We start from the raw sequence: 7,522 nt of genomic DNA on the forward strand, positions 1-7,522 counted from the left end.
AGGAACTCTCAATGAAAGCACCAATGTCGGTGTCAAAACCGGCGGATCTCGGGTAGGGGGTCCCAAACTGTGCGTCTAGGCGGATGGTAACAGGAGGCAGGGGACACAATGTTTTACCCAGGTTCGGGCCCTCTTGATGGAGGTAAAACCCTACGTCCTGCTTGATTAATATTGATGATATGGGTAGTACAAGAGTAGATCTACCACGAGATCAAGGAGGCTAAACCCTAGAAGCTAGCCTATGGTATGATTGTTGTTCCTACGGAATAAAACCCTCCGGTTTATAAAGACACCGGAGAGGGCTAGGGTTACATAGAGTCGGTTACAATGGTAGGAGATCTACATTTCCTTATCGCCAAGCTTGCCTTCCACGCCAAGGAAAGTCCCTTCCGGACACGGGACGAAGTCTTCAATCTTGTATCTTCATATTCCAAAAGTCCGGCCGAAGGTATAGTCCGGCTATCCGGACACCCCCTAATCCAGGACTCCCTCACCTATAATGAAATCCATACCAATCTCATCCCACTTCCAATCAGGTATAGGAAATGGCTATAACAAGCCTGCTGGTCTCTGATGTTCCGCCTTAACTCTTTGGCACACATCACATGTTGCAATATACCCAGCAATTTCCCTCTTCAGGCTAGGCCACCAAAATCTTTCCCTCAAATCCAAATACATCTTAGTATTACCTGGGTGAATAGAATAAGGTGAATCATGCACCTCCTGAAGAATCAACTTCCTGATATCTGCATCTTGAGGTACACAAATACGCTTCTCAAACATATGGCTCCATGTTCATCCTCATGGAAACCTTCTGCCTTACCTTTAGCCATATTCTCTTTTATCTCAGCAATCTCCTTATCACCCTTTTGAGCTTCTCAGATCCTGTCAAGCAAAGTAGGCTTCAAATATCCCTTAGGAACCATCTCCAACCTGAGATTCCTGAACTGCTCACATAACTCGGGTGGCATATTATCAACATTAATTGCATTAGCATGGCTCCTACGACTCAATGCATCAGCAACAACATTAGCCTTACCAGGATGATACTGCACATTCAAAGCATAATCCTTAATTAGCTCCAACCATCTCCTTTGCCCGAGGTTCAAATCCTTCTGAGTAAAAGTATACTTCAAGCTCTTATGATCAGTAAATATATCACAATGATTACCAATAAGATATGGCCTGCAAGTTTTCAATGCATGCACAACTGAGGCTAACTCCAAATCATGTGTAGGATAATTATGCTCATGATTATTAAGGTGACGTGAAGCATAACAAACAACTTTACCTTCCTGCATCAAAACACTCCCAAGTCCTTGATGAGAAGCATCACAATATACCTGGAAGTCCTTATGTATATCCGGCAGAGTTAAGACTGGTGCTATAACCAAACACTGCTTCAATTCCTGAAAGCTGGCTTCACATTCATCAGTCCAAACAAACTTATTCTCCTTCTTCAATAATTCAGTCATAGGCTTTGCAATTTTGGAAAAGTTCTCAATAAACCTCCTATAATAACATGCAAGGCCCAAAAAGCTGCGAATCTCTCCAACTGTCGTGGGTGTCTCCCACTCTGTAACTGCAGCAACCTTAGATGGATCAACTGCAACTCCATTATCTGACACAACATGTCCAAGGAATGCTACCTCATCCAGCCAAAACTCACATTTGCTGAACTTGGCATACAACTGATGTTCCCTCAGTTTCTCCAATACCAAACGCAAATGCACCTCATGCTCTTGCTTATTCTTGGAGAACACCAATATATCATCAATGAAAACAACCACAAATTTATCCAAGAACTCCATAAACACCTTGTTCATCATATTCATGAAGTATGCAGGGGCGTTAGTTAATCCAAATGACATAACAGTATATTCATACAACCCATACCTCGTAGTAAAAGCAGTCTTTGGAATATCTTGCTCACGAATCTTTAATTGATGATAACCAGAATGAAGGTCAATCTTAGAAAACACAGTAGCTCCCTCCAACTGGTCAAATAGATCATTTATCATAGGCAAAGGATACTTATTCTTAATGGTTACCTCATTCAAAGAACGATAATCAACACACATCCTCAAGGTCACATCCTTCTTCTCCACAAACAAAACTGGGGCTCCCCAAGGTGATGAACTTGGGCGAATAAATCCTTGCGCCTGCAATTCTCTTATCTGCTTCTTCAATTCCTCCAACTCCTGAGGAGGCATTCTATACGGTCTCTTTGCAATAGGTCTAGTGCCTGGTATTAAATCAATCAGAAACTCAATATCTCTATCTGGTGGCATACCTGGCAACTCCTCTGGAAACACATCTGGATAATCCCTCACAACTGGCACCTCTTCCAAGCTACCCCCCTTAAGAGAGTTCACCTGCACCTGATTACGCTTATACTTACACACATATTTGATCCTCTTCCCTCCTGGTGCACTGAGAGTAATAGATCGACTGGCACAATCAATACGACATTTATATAACTGCAACCAATCCATACCCAAAACAATATCCAGACCTTGTGACTTCAATATAATCAAATCCGTAGGAAAATCATGCTTTCCAATAGACAAAGTCAACTGACGACAACCAACACCTGCTATCATCTCATCTCCTAGGGAACTCACTCTAATAGGCATACTAAGTGTTTTGGTTGGCAATCCATGTTTATCAACAAATACCCTCGAAATAAATGAATGCGATGCACCAGTATCAAAAAGAACAAGTGTAGGTACTGAATTAATCAAGAACTTACCAATCACTGCATTAGGTTCATTATAGACCTCCTCAACATTAACATGGTTGACATGACCCTTTTGGAAGGGGTTTGGCTTGCTGACTCCTAAATCCCCATTACCGTTCTTGTTCCCAGGACAAGCATTGGAGTAGTGGCCCATCTGCCTACACTTATAGCATTGAACCTGGCTAATATCCCTCTGCACAGGCATACTCTGGTGGCTCTGGTTATTATTCCCTCCATTACCATTACCATTACCTCTACCATTGCCATTGTTACTCTTGTGCCCATTGTGATGATGGTGGCCATTATGGTTGTGGCCATTCCCTCCAGCACAATAGCCTTATCAATCAAATCTTGGCAATTCCTAAAAGTGGCCACTATCAACTGAAGGCTCAACTCATCATTAAGGCCCTCCAAGAATTTCTCCTGCCTAGCTGCATCAGTGTGAACATCATTAGGAGCATAGCGTGCAAGATTATTAAATTCTTCCACATAAGCATTAACAGTGCGACCTCCCTAGCGCAAACTGTGAAACTCCTTCTTTTTCAGACTCATAGCACCACCAGACACATGTGCAGCACGAAAAGCATCCTGAAACTGAGGCCATGTGATGGTAGCAATGTGATAAGTGACCAAGTAATTGTCCCACCAAGCTGCAGCAGGACCCTCCAACAAATGTGAGGCAAACCTCACCCTCTCTGCATCAGTGCATCCAACCGTCTCCAGGTTCCTATTGACTGCACGGAGCCAGTCATCAGCCACAATAGGTTCAGGGGAACTGGAGAACCTCTGAGGATTCAACCTCAAGAACTTGGTAAGCATATCCACAGGTGGCGGTGGCGGCGGATTGTTGTTGTTATTGTTGTTGTTCTGGTTCTGAGTAAGCAACTAGATCAACTGGGCCTGACCCTCAATAACCTGCTGTATGTATGGTGGTACTCCATTGCCATTGTTGTCTCCTCCTGCAGTATTGCGTCTAGTATCACGCCTCGGCGGCATCTGGTGGACAAGCATAGAAGAGTTATAGATATAATAGGGCCAAGGCTATTTATATATAAATATATTCTACCCATATGCATAGTATGATCAAGCCAACAAAACACAACAACGAATAACACCAACAAACAAACAACAAACAATATGGTAATATTTTATATATATATATAGTCGAATAATTTCGACACTAAGCAATTTAACAAACAACTACCAATCAAAGCAAACAATCTAGTATCTTCATACCACGAAAGTGGGCATAATCAAATATGCTAACACGATAACGTTTCAATATAAAACAAACATGAATCGTGGTCTTGGCACTAGTTCCTACTTAACTGTTCAATACACTTGAGGGGTTTACTAATAAACAGTAAGAAGTATAGCTAGTTTATAAAATAATTGTCACTCCTATGGCTTTTCTAATCCATTTTCTAGGGTCACGTCCTACAGTCAACACACTGCTCTGATACCATCTGTAACGACCAAACCTCGAAGGATTTGAGTCTCTGTGCTTACTGTGCTAGTCCCTGGATCGAACTCGCTAGCACACACAGTATAAATGAATACCAGAATAGCAAGTGCATCATTTATTACAACGTATGATTCAGAATGTATAAAATAAAACAATCTGCATAGCACTTGGCTAGCTTTATTCAATCAAACAGTGGAAAGTAGCAGAAAATAACGATGAGTCCCATCATAGCCCACTGGCAATGCTGAGTGCAGACTCGCGACCCTAACGATACCTTACTCTTCGTCTGAATATCTTGCAACATGAGACGTTGCAGCCATATAGGTCAATACTTGGAATGTATTGGCAAGTTACACAGGAGTAATAATAGAGCAGACCTACATGTATATGCATAGTATAACAAAAGGAAGGCTTGAGGGTTTATTTTTGCAGAAAGCTGATTTTATCCTAATAACTACCTAATAGTCAAATTTTGTTTAGTTCTTTTATTACTACAATTAAATACACAAGGTTCAGTTGGCAAGAATCAACTCCAACCTGCCCTTTATTAAGTTGCCCAACAAATTTATTAGGTGTCACATCTGTCAAGATCATCCAACAACTATAATGGCATAGTCGCTCAAAGTTACCCATAACCGGGGGCACGGCTAATCATGATTAGTTTTAATACTCTGCAGAGTTTAGTACGCTTTACCCACTAGACCCAACCCGAAGATTGAGACGAAGTCTTTCAGAAGCAGTCCCCTAGTCCCAACAGGAGGCCCATCCCAACTATTATATCTACATCTGCTGGCACATCCGGGTAAGTGTCCCACAACTGTTCAACTAAGCCAGAGCCCATTTAGCCAGTGGTCGCACATGGAAGCTACTAGTCACTAAGTCTGTCTGATCTTTTTGAGCCTGGGCAGCCGTCCACTTACATTCAGAGGGTATAAACCATGATGTTCTTGAAACCACCCTAGCAATACCACTTCCGCCCAGAGGTGAATTAAATCCTGAGTTACTACTCAAATTATTATATATATAATCCTCACATAAGCTCAATGAATACATGAACCACCCCGTCTACAAAGCATAGCAACCTACTACTACCACGATTTACAAAGACAGGAAGATAGCTCAACAGCATAGCAAAATAATATGGTAATCCTATACATGCATATATTCAAGGTGTTATATAACTACATGCATAGAAAACAATAGGTAAAGGATGATCAACATGTAACTTGCCTTGGTTCTGGTTCAGAAAGTCACACTCCTGACAATAGCTCACGTCGCACTCCGGACAATCTACACGTTTCACACAATTCAACAAATCAATCACCGGAACACGAATAGAACCAAAACAAAACCAACAGCAACAAAACCATTTTTAAAACTCAACAACAGCAGCATAACAGCACCTAAATTGCACTACGGTCACAAAGCAAAAAGAAACAACCAATTCCGATAAACAGTTTGAAAGTTACGGCCTCCGGAAGATTTGATTCAAATTCAAATGAATTCAAATTTGAATAGTGCAAACATGTGCAAAGTTGGTACTGTGATAATGTGCTGATTTTTGTGATTGCATAGGAAAAAGAATTACCTAAATTGAGTATATAGACTAAAAGATATAGCTAAAAGAAGTTAGAGAACAAATCTGGAAAGAAAAAGCAAAAACAACAGAAAACTCCTGCATTGTTCGTGCGTATACTGTAGCTGGTTGCCACATGGCAGCACGTGATTGGTTGGAGGACCTCCTGTGCGTGCGTGCTCACCAAAAGCAGAGGACAGCATCGGTCTCGGGCGTCGGCGGTGGCGCTCTCCGACGAGTCTCCGGTGAAGGGGAAGTGATGGGTGGGTGCGGCGTCGAGCGGCGGAGGCGTAGGTGAGGTCGGGCGGCGACGGGGCGTCCTCTGTGGGTAGCAACGACGACGGGAACTGTGGTGTGCTCCGGCGTCGGCGGACGTCGGTGGCGGTAGCATTCTGGTGCTCTGCAGGGTACTTCGAGGTGTCAAAAAAGTTCGTCGTCGAGTGGGGGTTCGAGGGGTGCAGGCAACGCGGCTCTGCTGTCTCTTACGGCGGTGGAAACGACCAGCGAAACGGCGGCGATCGGCGTGGACTCTAGCGAGATCCGTTTCGCCCTAGCTCATGCGTGCGGCAACAAGGAAGATCGAGGAGGGGGTGCGGGGTCTCTCGAGCAGTTGGGCTCGCGAACGGTGTCCCTAGGTTGCATGGGGTTCACCAGGGGCGCGGGACGAACTGGCTCGGCCTCGGCGTGCATGCGTGCGTGCAGCCGCTGCAGTGTCCGACTCATGGTAGGGGACGGGTGCGTGGTGGGGTCTGCTGGCAGAGTGAGAGAGAGACAGCGGGTCGGGCGCTTGTGCGGGTCGGATTGGGTGCGGGTCAGGCGCGGTTCAGGCACGGTTGGCTAATACGCTTACCGCTTCGCGGTTAGGTGGGCTGCGGGCGACGGGAGCTGGGCCGTGGCTGGCTTGCTGGGCTACGGTGCGGAGCTGCGTTGTGCTGCGCTTCCCTTTTTTGTTTTAAAACAAAAACTACAGCAGCAAATAACTAAAAATAAAACAACAGTATAAAATCTAGGAAAAATACCAAGACACACAGTAAAATATGTACTACTAATATAAACTACAGGAACACTAGTTCCTCACCTAATGCAATTTTCAAAAATATTTTTTATGCAATAGGCCACACAAACAGTAAAATAACACACACAAAAATATTTTGAAGATTGCAAAAATTACCAAAACATATCAAATGAACTGGAAATAATATTCTGCACATTATGAACATTTTTAAAATAGGGGAGAAGTCATGTTATCTCCACTCCAAATAAATTGCCTTTTGTTGCATAATGATTTGAATATTCTGAAAAAGCAACTAATGCAATAAAAATATGATATGCATATGAATGATCTTTTAACATCCTAATTTAGTAAAATTGGGATGTTACAGTGTTGAAGAAAAATATGGTTTTAATCCATCACCTATTGAAGAAACACATGGTCTTGATAACCCGACACAGGTAGTAAAGGTAAATTCTCTCTATAGATATGATAAAGCTGAAATCCCTCCTACTAAGTTTGCTTGCCAATGTTTGGATGAGTTTGATAACTTTGATTAAACACTTGGGTGATTATATGTCTAGAGTTAAAGGTGAACTTAAACTCATTAGTAAACATGCTTCTATGGTTACCACTCAAGTAGAACAAGTAGTTAAAGCTCAAAATGATTTGCTCAATGAATTAAATAGTAAGAAAAATGATAATGTTGTTAGAATTATGACTAGAGCTGGTAAAATGACTCAGGAACCT

This window comes from Triticum urartu, chromosome 6 (assembly GCF_003073215.2).
Source record: "Triticum urartu cultivar G1812 chromosome 6, Tu2.1, whole genome shotgun sequence".
In the NCBI taxonomy this organism is placed as follows: Eukaryota; Viridiplantae; Streptophyta; class Magnoliopsida; order Poales; family Poaceae; genus Triticum; species Triticum urartu.